Here is a 14,701-nt window from a genome sequence, read left to right as displayed (position 1 = left end):
ATAAAATATAAATATATAAAATATATATATAAATATATAAATATATATAAATATATAAATATAAATATAAGTATATATATATTTATATATATATTTATATATATATAAGTATATATATATTTATATATATACTTATATATATATTTATTTATATATATAAATATATATATATTTTTAGGGAACCAATAAATAAGTGATGGTGTCCAGGGATAGAACAAGACTGTACCTGGAAGAAGTATGAGTGGTGGGGGTAAGTGCACAGGACTGGGGTTGGGGGGGGCGGGGGTGGGATAGAACTGTGACAATAGGAGCCAAGCCTTAGATAGAATTGACAGCTCATGGGCCACTGGAGCTCTTCCCAGCAGATGGGGACACAGGCACAACTTTGTCATATTATGTCCCCTAAGAAATCAAGCCACTACTATAGCATGGTTAATGTCAAACCATCAGCTGCCATCTGCAGAAACCTTGCCTCCTCAGGTTTGAGCCTGAATCGCCCTGTCTGCCCAGAAAGCGGTCGTGGAATTAAGGGCTTCCAGGGGATGGAGGGAGGGAAGCATCTCCTTGGTGACTCTCTACAACAAGATACTCTCCTCGTTGGCACTTCCTCAGCCAGGCTACCTCTCCTGGCAGGTGTGTTCACTCTCAAGAGCAGAGAATCTGCCATCTTCAGATGACTGCATGAGGCAGCAGGAGGGCTACATGTGCTGTCAGCGAGGACTGAAGCCACTCTCCAGCTTATACTGGTGTGTCTGTCTGTGGTCCAAAGACTCACACATTCACAGCTTCCAGGTAAGATCTGCTGGGAAGACTGACTGGGCTTTCCCAGAATGCTAACTTTTTTGCTTAGATGATCCTTACATGTTCTTTCTTAGATACTGTGTTGGCCGTGCCTCTCCAGCTTACATTGCGGACAGCCTGAATGTGGGGGATGTGGTGGAGGTGTGGCTGGAGTGACTTTTCTATGTTCTGTTTCAGGCCATTTGTTTCTAACACATGTGATCTTGGCCCAAATCTAACTTTCAGAGCATTCTTCCACATTACGAAGCTCTCTTCAAGATGTTTTTAAGAGGAAAAATCTGAAAACACTAAACTTTTACACAATAGTATAGTTCAAATATTTTTAGTAATTTTATCTTATTTCCTATAAGTTACTATATGATTCCTTCCTTTGCCAAAGTAATCAAATAATTCCCTAAGAAGAAAAAGAAAGCCTAATTTGACTTCACAAATTATAATTACATAGTTCTATGTCAGACTCATTTAAGATAGAAATGAATAGTCATAGCAAGAACATGGAACATGGCACTCTAGCACGGGTGTAGCCACTTGCCAGAGAACACCCTGTGTGAGGATGACACTCTTGTACTAAAGACAACTGAACCTATAAGACACAGTGACAATAGTAAAGTTAGCGCTTGTGTGGTTTAACAACGTTTCACCGAGTTATTTTAAAGGCACGATAGCAATATAATCTCATTAGAAGAGATTTATTTTCCCACAAGATGAAGAAGCCAAAAGCACCTTATCATGCTTGTTAGAACAAACCTTTAGTTTTTGAAGAACTGTTCTGTTTATAAATCCTGAAAACTATTACATGAGGAACTCCACTCTTTAAGAAAGTAATTCACTCTCATACCTACTGAGCTGGCTCACATCTCCTGTGAGTACATAATGCTTCTGTATGTTTCCATCCCTTTCATACCCTGCATCTGTACTCTCTCAAACATGTCTGATATCAACAGGGAAATGCTCCAGTAAGGCCTCTGCACACTCAGAGTTCTTCCTTCACTGTCTCTTTCCTTCCCTCATGCCCTGGCTGACCCTGAATCCCAGAGAACTAAGTCTGACCATACTGTAACCGTAGCCTCCAAAGCTTTGGGAGTAGAGAGTAGAGTTCTCTTCCTTCCCCCAGAGACCTGTGAGTCCAAGTTTCTACTCCTAAATAAAAGGGCAAAGTCAGAGGGAAGAGGTTTAGATCACAGTAGTTAAGACATTTATGAAAAACCTCCCAGAATCTTAGAGATGTAGCAGCGGTTTCAGATGTCAGAGGGCCAGGACTTTGCCTATCTTGGTCAGCCACTGAGACTAGTATTTACAAAACACAGGCCCATATCACCAAGCATTGTTGTAGAAGATCCTTCTCCAGAAGTGTTTTAAAGGCACAGGCAGCTTCCAGGCAAAGGGATATATAACATCAGTGACTCTCAAGCTTTTCTTGCTTGAAAACTTAATGTTCAACTCCAGGTCTAAGAGGGAACCACAATTGTGGCTCTTTTTTAAATGGCTCACTTAATGTATGAGAACTATCATTACACCATCAAAGCAGCCTGTTAACCTGCAGAATAAGATTCTTATTGAGCTGAGGCCTCCTGGTGCCCTCTTCTACCACTGTTCACATCCAGCACATACACACTGAGAACCTACTTATGCCCAACACCACGCTAGTAAGGATCACAGCATGTCCTAATGACCACATGGAGAGCAGGCATCAGATGGACCATCAGAGCACTGGGCACATGAGCCTGGAGATGACAAGACTTCACAGAAGGAAGTCTGAGCAAAGCCTTAAAGCAAGCATGGGTGTTGAGCCACCTGAGGAGGTGGAGAAGACCACTCAAGAAGTGAGGTTCAAGGCAAAGAACTGAGAAGGTATTACAGAGGGGACCAGGGTTGTCAGGTGGTCAAGTGGGAGCTAGCATGCAAAGGGTGTTGTGTCCATTAAGCACTGGGGAGCCAAGCAAAGATTTTAGGGAAGGAACCAACACAGCTAGCTAGATTTTGTTTTACATCAGGACTCTGTCTGATGTTCAGAATGGATTGAAGGAGAACAGATGCTTGGATGGGGGGAAGGGGGTATCTAGGGCAGTATATCTCAACTTGGATGTGCATAATCATAACCTAGCAATTGTGCAGACTATAATCCAGTAGGTCTGGATAGAGTCCAGGATTCTGAATTTATAACAAGGCCCCAGGTGATACAAATGCTGTGGGTTCTCAGACTCTGAGTCACCAGGGTCTTGGAGAGAGAGAATGTGGCTCAGGGAGAGTCAGTGAGGATAGGACAGATTCCAGAGGCAAGTGCATTTTTCTTGTCATTCTTGTTGTTTCTCTGCACCTAATTATCAGAAGTAGGCCCAGAGCAGGGAGGGAAGGAGATAAAGGGGTCAGTGGACAGATGAATGAAGACCATGTATCTTTGGCACTTACAGTTGACCTGAGATGGGTCATCAGAGCCAGGGACCAAGGAAAACCTTCCACCTTTTTCCTGGCCAATGGGATGTGCTTGTTGGATTTATACTACAGTGCTGGTCCTCCACTACCCTAATTTGAAGGTTTTTCTTGACTGCCCATCAGCATGGGTATGTGTCTCTCCTGCACCTTCTTTCTCCTTCCTCAATGTGAACATAGCTTATCAAAAGGAGCAATGAATTGGGGGTCACATACACACGTGAATATCCCTTGGGTCTGTCACCTTACTTTCTAGGTCATGGTTTTATTCAGCTATGAAAAGAAGGGACTGGACTAAAAAATGCCCATCATCCTCTTCCAATAATCCTATAACCTGAGCTCCGTCCTCAGCCTTCTATAGCTCTCGTCTTTCTTCCCAAAGATTTATGTCCAAGCCTCTCTACCTGCACAGAGTTGGGCTTTACCCCAACTTTTGGCCTCCAGCAGCTACTTAAAGAAGATACAAGTAGTTCACAAAATAAAAGCAGATTGGGGAGCACTTTTCTAGAAACGTTCCCACCATTGTTTCTGTTTCCTTCATTGGTTATAAAGATTGATGGGTGCACATGGAGGAATTGCAGTTGGCTACTCTCTCAGGCAAGTTTGAGTTTCCCAGCAAGTGGATATCTTTTTCAGCTTGTTCCTCTGACCATGAGTCCTAGCAACAAATACCTCTTCTGGTCATTCAGACTGAGCAAAGAAGTCTATCTAATACCATAGCCATTTTGCCAGAGGGAAAATAAAATATAAAAGAAGTTCCCCACTTCAGGAAAATCAGGGCACAATCAGGATTTCTTACTCCTGTTGTTCATTCCTTTATTCTTTACCTCAGAAAAATTCCACCAAATTATTAAAATATTCATTAATGTAACTTTGGTCCCTTAAAAGGCCTAGTCCATTGTGGGGCCAAACTCAAACATGTTTGTAAGAACTGATTTAAGTAACCATTTTTTAAAAATCAACATACAGTTGGCATAATACATATTAGTTTCAGGTGTACAACATAATGACTCAATCTTTGTATGTATGGTGAATGATCACCATAATAAGTCTAGCTAATATCCATCACCACACATAGTTACAAATATTTTTTCTTGTGGTGAGATCTTTCAACATCTAATCTCTTAGCAATTTTCAAATATACATAGAATATTATTAACTACAGTCACCATGCTGCATGGTACATCTCCAGGACTTATTTTATTTTGACCAACTGGAACCATTTTGTATAAATAACTTTTCTCGATACATCAAAAAGGATAAGACAAAAAAAATATTAGTAGAGAACTTTTTCTGATATAAGACATAACCTGATTTAATTTAAATATTCTCTACATCACTTCATTCTCTTGTTTAAAGATATTAGGCCAGGCAAACATTTGCAGGGGATGATAACATATGGCCAGATGCACTCACTGCCAGCTGCTGAGCAGGTGATGTCAGTGAGTGAAATGGGCTGGAGGGAAAAGAAGAGGACAATAGTTAAACACCGCAAAAGACTCTCTGCCTCTGTGTGAAGGACAGCAAGGGCCATGGGGAACCAACTACTACTCAGTCCCCACCAAGGACCACCAGCAATGCAGTCTCAACTGCTACTATACCTTCCCATTTTTTTGAAGAGAAATTTGACCAGATTAATGTGAAGTCCCCTCATTTTTTGAATGTTAGCAGTTTATTCATAATTTCTAAGACACTAAAAGACAACAGTGTATATGCCAAATCAAACACATGTCTGCACCAGATGTGACCCAGGACTGCCAATTTACAACCTCTCACATACAAAGCAACCTCCTATCCCTAAGGAACTTACAGTCCATGGGTTGACAATCAAGACTCCCACTTGCTTCCATATCAAGTGCTAATGCTCTTACAGGTTTAAAGATGCTTCATTGTCTGGTTCCCCAGATCAATCCAATTTATATTGCATATTCCCTACAAACATTCCTTTCTAATGAAAAAATCTCCTGCATCTCCATGAACATATCATTTTCATCTCCATCTCTGTCCCTTTGCTTAGGTTATTTTATGTTATTTCCCTATAATAGCCCCTCTTCTCCCTTCCACTCATCTTGTACAATCACAGCCTACCTCTCCACACCACGTTCCTCTATGCCTCTGGTGAATGTATCTTTTATTATCAGCACTACAGTTTAGCATGTAGTCATACACTGCTGTTATTGTGAGCCAACTGTCACCTATGTATTCATTATTTTAGGCTGGGGTGGGGGAGGAGGAGCAAGGTCTTTTTGACTATTCATAAGATTCCACATGTTTTAAGCAGGGTCACAGGAGCTCACACATATCATAAGATATAAAGGCATGTGGGACATCAGTCACGAAACACACTACATTAATTAAAATAAAACAGAACAGTCACTCCTAGCTTGGCATTTCTTCAGTGGGAGGGAGAAGAGCTACCCAGCCTAAATGAAAAAGGTCTAGTTAAGAAGCAGTGTAAAGCAGGGTGCCTGAGTGGCTCAGCTGGTTAAGCAACCAACTTTGGCTCAGGCCATGATCTCATGTTTCATGGGTTCAAGCCCCACACCAGGCTCTGTGTGGACAGCTTGGAGCCTGTTTTGGATTCTGTATCTCCCCTCTCTTTCTCTCTCTGCCCCTCCCCTGCTTACAATTTCTCTCTCTCTCTCTCTCTCTCTCTCTCTCTCTCTCTCTGTCTCTTAAAAATAAACATTAAAAAATAAAAAATAAAATTAAAAAAAAAAGAAACAGTGTAAAGCACAGAACTGAAAACAGTAAACCAATGCTCACATCATTGAATTCACCAGTCTACTCTATTTCCCTTTAGAGTCAAATCAGTACTCAGCTGCTAAACCTTACTTGGAGGCTTTCTGGAAACTGGAAAGAGTCATACCAGACCCAGGGCAAACTCAGGTCCCAAACTGTAATTCCTAGGAGACCATAGCATCTGGTCTCTGTTCCATGAGTCACTTTAACCCCAGACCAAATAGGACCTATACTCTTGTCAGTGAACTGACTCTAGGAGCAATCTTGAACCAACCCCATTACCTGGAATCTTAGGGCTATGCATTTTCCTAGGTCATTCCTAGGCATTTCCTAGGCATTGTCCTGAGTCCTCTATAACTGCCACCAGCAAACTTTGGGCCAAACATATCCAGCCTGACCCCAGGACTCCAACACCCACCAAGTGTTTGAATGTGTCTGACTGGGATATTGTATTCACTCAGAAACATCTTGACTGTGGACAAATGCCTGCAACAACTAGAGAAGCTAGAGATGGCAGGAGAGGTACAGGCAGCGCGCTCTTCCTTTCCTGTCTAGGACTGCTGTCTGAGGAAGATGAAAACAAATTTTAACATCTCCATTTTGAATAAAACACAACTCACCTGGCATATGATCATTAGGCTATAATTAGGTTTAGTTCTTCTGTGAACTACATTCTGCCATCAAGTGTTTAAGCCCATCTGATGTGCTGGAGGTAGGGGGGCACTGGTGGCATTCACTCTATACCAATAAAGTATTTTTATTTCAATTGAGAAGCTTAATTAATGTTGACTACAAACAAATGCTGTTCAGAGAATGATAGTGACATACAGAGACTATGAGTAAATTAAAAATTAACAAGATCTTTGGAAATTTGTAAAAGACATGTAAGCACCCACAAAATCTTCTCTACATATTACCCAAGGAGAGAGATCCATTTTTGTTCATAAATGCCCACTGCGAATTAGGAAACCTGCTCCTTTTCATCCACTAAAATTATGGAATAGATTTGTGGAGCAAGATTATTCATGAGATAATACAAAATTCTGTAGTGCACTAACCAGGAACCTATGTGATTCATAAATAAAATCATTTTATTGCACTTGACCTTAAACTTTGTCTCCATGACCTTCCTGCTAACATTAAAGCCAGGCAGGTGCAAGTTAAGGTAACGAGACAGAAAGGATGGGGGTAGGAGAATGAATAGGGTGAAGGAGCCTGTCAGGTGGATTTTTCATTAGCTCAGAGGACGCCCAAATCCTCAGACTTGGCTCTCAGCCTTGGCAAGGTCGAGATCCTGCCGACTCCACGGTACTGCTCCTTTGTTCTTATTCTAATGTGCTTCACGGCACAGAACAGAAGCTACACTGTTATGTCGGAACATTTCATGAACCTCAAGTCTTTTATCTGAAACTGAAGCCTAAATGACTCCTTTTATCTGCCCAGCTTGCTGGCCATTCCCTTCAAGTGCCTGAATGAAAACAAGGAAGGCCAGTGCTGTCACATTTCCAGGTTTCAATGAACTCCACAGCATCTCAGAGGGCAAAGAACTGATTTGGTTAGTAGGCCTTTGGAAGGCCATTCTTCACAAGATGGCAGGGTGCAGGAAAAAGCACTGCCTGTGGACTGGCCATGCTGTGGTGCTGGCTGGATGAAACAGAGTGAGGCCTCATCCAATAGGCATGTCTTTTTCTCCCTCTGTCCTAGTGGGTGGTGGTAGGTGGGAGGCTTTAATTTCAGTGGCCCATGACAAATTCATTCCACTGAATCCTCTGCCTAAAACTACAAATCCCGTTTCTCTGAGTAGAAAGTCAATATCAATATTTTTATGATCTGAGTTTCCTTCTCTTCATGACTTTCCCTTATGAGAACGCTTAGAACAATAAGGTATAAATTATTTAGTAAATGTCTTCTGTAGTGCCAAAAGCTCCATAAAAGCCTGAAACAACAAGCCTGTTGTTCAAGAACAATGTAGCATCATCGAGTGATTAGCAAGAAATTGGGGGGCACCCAGTTTTTCTGGATCTGGAGGCTGTCTCAGGCACAGCTATGAGGTATGTGAGTCTACCTTGAGCCTTCCTTTCTTCCTCCAGCTGCCTTCAAGACCTGACTCCACCACATTCTCTAGTGCTCTTAGGCTGGTAGTTCTCAAAATGCAGTCCCTTTAATGCTGCTACAGCAGCAGCATTATCTGAAAACTTGTAGGAAACACAAACTCTCAGAACACCCCAGGAATTCTGAATCTCAGAGGACAGAGTGATCTGATGCACAGAAAATTGGACAATCACTGCCTGAACATTTTTCTCCCTCCTCCCTATTAAAAAAGAAAAAATAGTGCTTTGTTCCTTTCTGACGGTGATGATGATGCCTACTATGATTGAGACATATGCTAAGTGTTTCACTTCTTCACCACCATCACTGTCCCTATGTTGCAGACAGTGACAGGCTACTAGAGCAAAGAACCTGATCGGTGTTCACTATTATTATTTGCAAATTTCCTTAATCAGATCAAGGTTATGAGTCTGATTCTTACAGATGCCTATTTATGCTGGGCCACTCTGAGGCTACAAAAGGAAGTCCACAGTCTGAGACAGACATCAGTCCTAATAGGGAAGTATATGGCCCATTGGAACAAACCAGTAAGAAAGTCCATGGAGAGCAATTGAGGGAACAGCCATCAGTCACTGGGACATAGTGAAAAGTGTCGCATACTAATTATGACATCATTAATGATACCTACAGGACTTCACAAAATATCTCCAAGTGTGTGATGTCACCCACAGCAATGGCATTCCAACACACTGTCTGCAAACACACTTCTTTAACTAGGTCAGTCCGGGCATAGAGAAGTGAGTGTGGTTGTACAGTCAGAAGCAAGAGGAAGGGAGAAAATCTGATGGTCCACATATGTCATCAGAGTGCTCTCAGTGGGGGTGCTCTAGTTACCCAGCATACCGGGGAGAGATGGAAGTTGAGGGCAGGGCACAAGGGAGCACCACTAAGTGCTTGTGCAGCCAACAGGGAAGGTGTCAATCTAGGGAAGGAGAAAACAACCTCCTTGCACCCCAGTCTTCCTGAACCCTGCCCACAGGATGAGAGAACCAAGCTGCAAGCCCCACTTCAGAATGAGAAAGAGGAAGTGTCATTATTGTAGATCAAACATTCCATTTCTCAGAAAGTATCCCAAATTTCAAAACATATTCTTTAAAAACAATACTGTACAGAATAGCCATATCCACTGACAGATTTACGTCTGTGATTTCAACTACTTGAAAGTGACCTATGGATCCAATGATTCAACAAATATTTCTAGAGTTTACACTATATGCTAGGTAGGATGCAAGATGATTTCATATACATCTCATGAAGCTTATGCTCCAGTGGTCCAGGACATTTGCTGTGTTGCAATTTGTACAAATTTGAGTCATGGATTGTGAAGCTGTATCCAACCACTAGGCTAGTGAGGGAGCCAGTTAAATGCAGAAAACTTCATTTTTTCATGAAGCATGACCATTAAACTTCAGGGTGAAGAAATATATAGAAAGTACTTATTCCACTATGAAAACATGATTCTGGAGAAAGCTAGGAGGCCCTAAAACATTTCTGCAGCCTCATAGTTAAGACATATTACAAAAGTCTTCAGGTGCATCCTTCTGAATGGAAAGGATCTGCTGAATATTACTTTCTTGTCGTATACAGTCATTATACAGAAAGCCTATTATTCAATATCTTCTGATCTCCAGAACTATAAGACTAATTCTGGAGAAGGAAAAATAAAACTCAACATTAATTTCATTCTCAATAACTCCATCTTAATTTTGTGTGATAAAATATATAACAAATTTTGTCATTTTAAATATACAATTCAGTGGTATTAATTACTTTCACAGTGTTGTGCAATAACCATCACTGTGTGTCTCCATCTTTTGCATCACTCCAAACAAAAACTCTGTAATGAACAAGTACTAAGCTCCCTTTCTTCCCTCCAGGCAGCTGGCAACTCCTAATCTGTGTATATTTCTAGATTCTCAATTTTATTCTATCGGTCTATATGTCTATTCCTATGCCAATCCTACACTGTTTTGATTACTGTAGCTTTTTAAGTTTTAAAATTGGGAAGTATGAATTCTCCAACACTGTTGTTTTTCAAGATTATTTTGGCCATGTATGATCCCTTACAATTCCATGTGATTTGAGGATTGGCTTTTGCATTTTTGTAAAAAAAAAAAAAAGGCTCTTGGCATTTTGATAGGGACTGCATTGAATCTGCAGATCATTTTGGGTAGTATTGCCATCTTAGCAATATTAAGTCCTCCTACCCATGAATATATGGTATCTTTCCATTTAACTAGGGCTTCTTTAAATTTCTTTCGGCAACATTTTATAGTTTTCAGTGTACAAGTCTTTTCTACTTGGTTAAATTTCTAGGTAGTTTATTCTTTTAGATACCAACATGTTACTACTTTCTTAATTTCCTTTTCAAATTGTTCATTGCACATGTATAGAAACACAATGGATTTCTCTGTGTTAATCTTCCCTGCAATTTTGCTGAATTTTAAAAATTATCTCTAGTAGCTTGTTTGTGGATTCTTTGGGATTTTCTATACATAAGGTAATGTCATCTGCAAATAGAGACAGTTTTATTTCTTTCTTTGCAATATGGACACCTAGTATTTCTTTTTCTTGTCTAATTGCTCTGACTAGAATTTCCAGTACAATATTGAGTAGCAGTGGTCAAAGAGGGCTTTGTGTCTTGTTCCTGATCTTACAGGGAAAACTTTTGGTCTCCTACCACTGAGTAGGTGTTAGCTGTGAGCTTTTCATAAATGTCCTTTGTTTTGGTAAGGAAGGTCCCTTCTATTCCTGTTTTTGTGAGTGTTTTTATTGTGAAAGGATGTTGAATTTTGTCAAATGCCATAGTTGTGTCTACTGAGTGATCACGGTTTTTTTCCCTTTATTCTATTAATGTAGTATATTACTTTGGTTGGCTTTCTTATGCTGAACTACAATTCCAATATTTTTTAAAAGATAATTAATCACAAATATGTATTACTATATAAAAACTACACTCTGAGCATCATTTTAAAGATTAGTTCATTATTTCCTTCAACTTATATTAACTGCACTCCCAGGCATTATTCTAAGTACTGAGGGTATATCACACCGGTGAACTTAGCAGACATATCTACTCTCCTGGAATAACATTCTGGGATGGCAGACAGACAATAAGTAACATATACAGTATGTTAATTAGTGGCAAGTGATAAGAAAAAATAATAAAACAACAAAGGGGGCAGAGAATATGAAGAGCTCTTTTACGTAGAGGCCTATCTAACTTGCAGCATTACAGTTTACACACATGTCCATAATAGCATTGCTTTAGAAATAAAGAAAAACACTTTTAATGAAGAGGAAGAAATTGTTTAAATAGACTTAATGTCTCCCACAAAAATCCTCTGCCAAGCCACAATCCCTACTAGGAAATACCATTTCCTTTTGGCTCCATGTCCTCTACTGACCATGTGGCCAAATGTAACATGGTTTTTTAGGTGTTATGAGCCAATGAGGGCATAAATGGTAGCAAATATTGGCCTCTTCAACCAGAACAAGGTTGTAGAATTCATCGACTGATAAACGAGTAATAGTCCAAAATCAAATAGTTCAATATACCCACCCTTTCCAGTTTTCATCTCTTTTATTCATTTTTGACAGCTGAAAATATTCATGACTGTGCATTTGTCTGTAACTCCTGTAGGCTAATTTCTCGATACTGTATGATTCTTTAAGAAGTTATAAAATATTACATTGTCTTTTCATTGCTTACTCCAATGTGCTATAGAACTTGAACTAGGAGCTCCTGGGTGGCTCAGTCAGTTAAGCAGCCGATTCTTGATTTCGGCTCAGGTCATGATCTCACGGTTGGTGAGATCGAGCCCTGCATTGGGTTCTGTGCTGACAGCATGGAGCCTGCTTGGGATTCTCTCTCTGCCTCTCCCCTGCTGTTGCTCTCTCTCTCTGTCAACATATACAAACATTAAAAAAAATAACTTGAACATATTCATCTACTTTCAAAATAATGAAAAATGCAGCATGAGAATGAAGAGCAGGCATGCTATTTGATAAACTGACTGTGTACATGGAAGCAACAACTGAATGCCACTTAACTAAATCACAGAAATAAAACATATCCAGGTTTTTAAAACCAGTTATTATGCAGGTTAAGCACAACCTAATTTCAATTACAAAATAGCAATATACTTATTAATAGCTATGTAGATTTCATAAGGAGCTTCCTCAAGAAAACAATCATTTGACTTTATATCCAAGAGACTGCCAATTGTTGGATGAGCGATGTCTTTAAGGGTGTTCACCTCACTCGCCTTTCTCCCATCACAGCAGACAGGATGCACTGTGTGAGCAACAGGAAACCTGTGCTTCCTAGTCTTGTGCCCAGGCCAACCAATTAGCATGTCACCAAGAGGGGCAGATGCACATGAATATGGAGCACAGAGCCTCATTTTTCTCTTTAGTCTATCAAGCCATGAATTCACTAATCCAGTTTTATCCTAGAACCCTGGGGGTGGGGCAGAAGGGAAGAAGGGTTTCCCAAGCCCCATCTACAGGGATGTGAAACTTGAAACAGTCAGGTTCTGTCAGCCCCAAAAGGTATTTCTGAATGCAATGGTTCTATCTTTCCATACCCAGATGCACTTCCTGGTGGAAGGTGCTAGATATAGAGTGACCTCCAAATTATTCTCTATGGTAGACAGTCTTGATGTTATGTCATTCTCTTACATAAAGAAGGAAGGCTTGCCGTAAAATTTTGAGCCTGAGAGGTAACACGTATAATCAGACATTTCATAAAAACCCCCAAAACACTGAAATGAGATTGCTGGTTGCCATGATCTCAGAAAAATGTAGGGGGATGAAAATATGCAATGTTTAATTTTATTTACCAGATTAGATCAACTTCTATAGAAAATTACTATTCTTTGTTCATCAGCATAGTTTAAGGCAATGTAAACACATCCCTATTGCTACTGTGCCCAAATATTTCTCTGCTGAGCTATTAGCCATAGTTTCATTTTATAAAAACCATAATAGAAAATGTGGCCAAACAGCTAGATGGAGTGTTCCAGCAATATGGAGAAACAGTTGTGTTTATGCAGAGATTAGTCTTTCAAATTGAGAGATCTCCAAAGCTCCATTTGTACTTAAAAGGCTTGTCTTTTTGTTACCCAGTAAATAGCTCATTCATATTCTACAAAGAAAACCCTCTAAATTGAGAGAAATAGCCATATTTAACATTAGGTAAGGAAATGGGGCTGAAAGCGAGAAAAGAAGTCTATTTCCCCCAGTTTCTTGGACTAGATTAAAGCCTGTCTTTATAATTTAAAATAGCCTCTGTTTTTTCCACATATAAGAGGCAGAAATTTCATGAAAGGCTGAGAAGTACTATCCATAAATGTAAAAATTATGCCAGAAAACAAGAAACACATTTTTAAAAAGAAATCTTGGGCCCTCTTCTCTTACTCTGCAGCACAGATTTCTTAGCTGCTATATTTCCTCCAAAGATGGAAGGGTGGTTGTCAAGATGGTCTGAAAATGCAGTGTTCTGCAACTGGTCTCCATGCCAGCGCCATCTTTCCTACGCACAAGAGTGCCCATGAGAGTATTTGGGGATGCCTGAAATGTAACCTGAAATTAATTTCTCAGAATTAGGACTAAGTATCAGAATTGTGTGGGTGGAGTGTGTACTATATGATGCAAAATAGAGCCTCCAGAATGCACAATGTACGTTGGTCCAGTCACTATCTCAAAAAAATGACAATTTAAGAGATGAGACTATGTGTTAGAAACTGTTTTTAAGCCTGTTTAAATATTAAAATAACAGAACAGAGCTACAACACTAACAGGCAACAAAGGCAGTGTGTCCTGTTCTTCATCAATCATGTGTCCACAGGTAGCTCACTGGCTATGCTCTTCCAACCCCCTGGCTAGGGTGTACAGGGTGCACAACAACTGGCAGGTGGAGCCTGACAAGCAGTGTACCCTTTCAAAGGAGGAGAAAGGATTCCTTTCCAAAAAACAAAAAACAAAAAACAAAAAACAAAAAACAAAAAACAAAAAAAAAAAAGAAGAAGGAGGAGCAAGGAGCTCTCTTCAGACACAAATAAGGTTGGGGAAAAGGAGGGAGCCTGAGAGTCTGTCCTCACCTGTCAAAGCCCAATGATGTGGCCACATCCAGGAAGAAGTCAGCATCCACACAGCAGCCCTTCCCCTGCATACACACACACATCATGCCAGAATCTAGACATTCTGTGTGGGAACCACCAATTGTTTCACAAAGATTCTACAGCCATGGGCCTGTAAGAAGAGCAAGTAGGAAAAACACTCTACTACCCTTCAAGCCAATCTTAGTTACTGTGGCTGAAGGGCTGGACTTGCCTATCAGCTGTCCCTAAAGAGCCCAGGGAAGACTCCCATGGCAACCCCACCCAAAGTGTCCAGATCTCACATGAACACTTCTTCACAAGAACTATTATCCTCCTTTTCAGTCTAGGCAGCAAGTTGTTCACTGAAAGGTTGGATCCATCTGGCTCCTACATTATAGAAAAGTTCCTGGATCAGGCTTTGCTTGGGGTCTTTACATTTCTGGGCAATGTCCTTACTGTCCATGCTCTACCCCTTACAGCCACCACAACTGAGCCTGCCCTGTTCTTCTGGACCA

General features: G+C 40.4%; 1 protein-coding gene across 3 annotated transcripts in view; it reads right to left on the bottom strand.

Annotated features, from left to right (window-relative positions):
* Nucleotides 1–14,701, bottom strand: part of LDLRAD4 (low density lipoprotein receptor class A domain containing 4) — a 436,727-nt gene that overhangs the window by 152,028 nt on the left and 269,998 nt on the right. The gene's annotated exons all lie outside the window — the stretch shown is intronic.

This window comes from Panthera uncia (genome assembly GCF_023721935.1).
Source record: "Panthera uncia isolate 11264 chromosome D3 unlocalized genomic scaffold, Puncia_PCG_1.0 HiC_scaffold_8, whole genome shotgun sequence".
Taxonomy (NCBI): Eukaryota; Metazoa; Chordata; class Mammalia; order Carnivora; family Felidae; genus Panthera; species Panthera uncia.
This window is presented reverse-complemented; position numbering and strand designations above follow the sequence as displayed.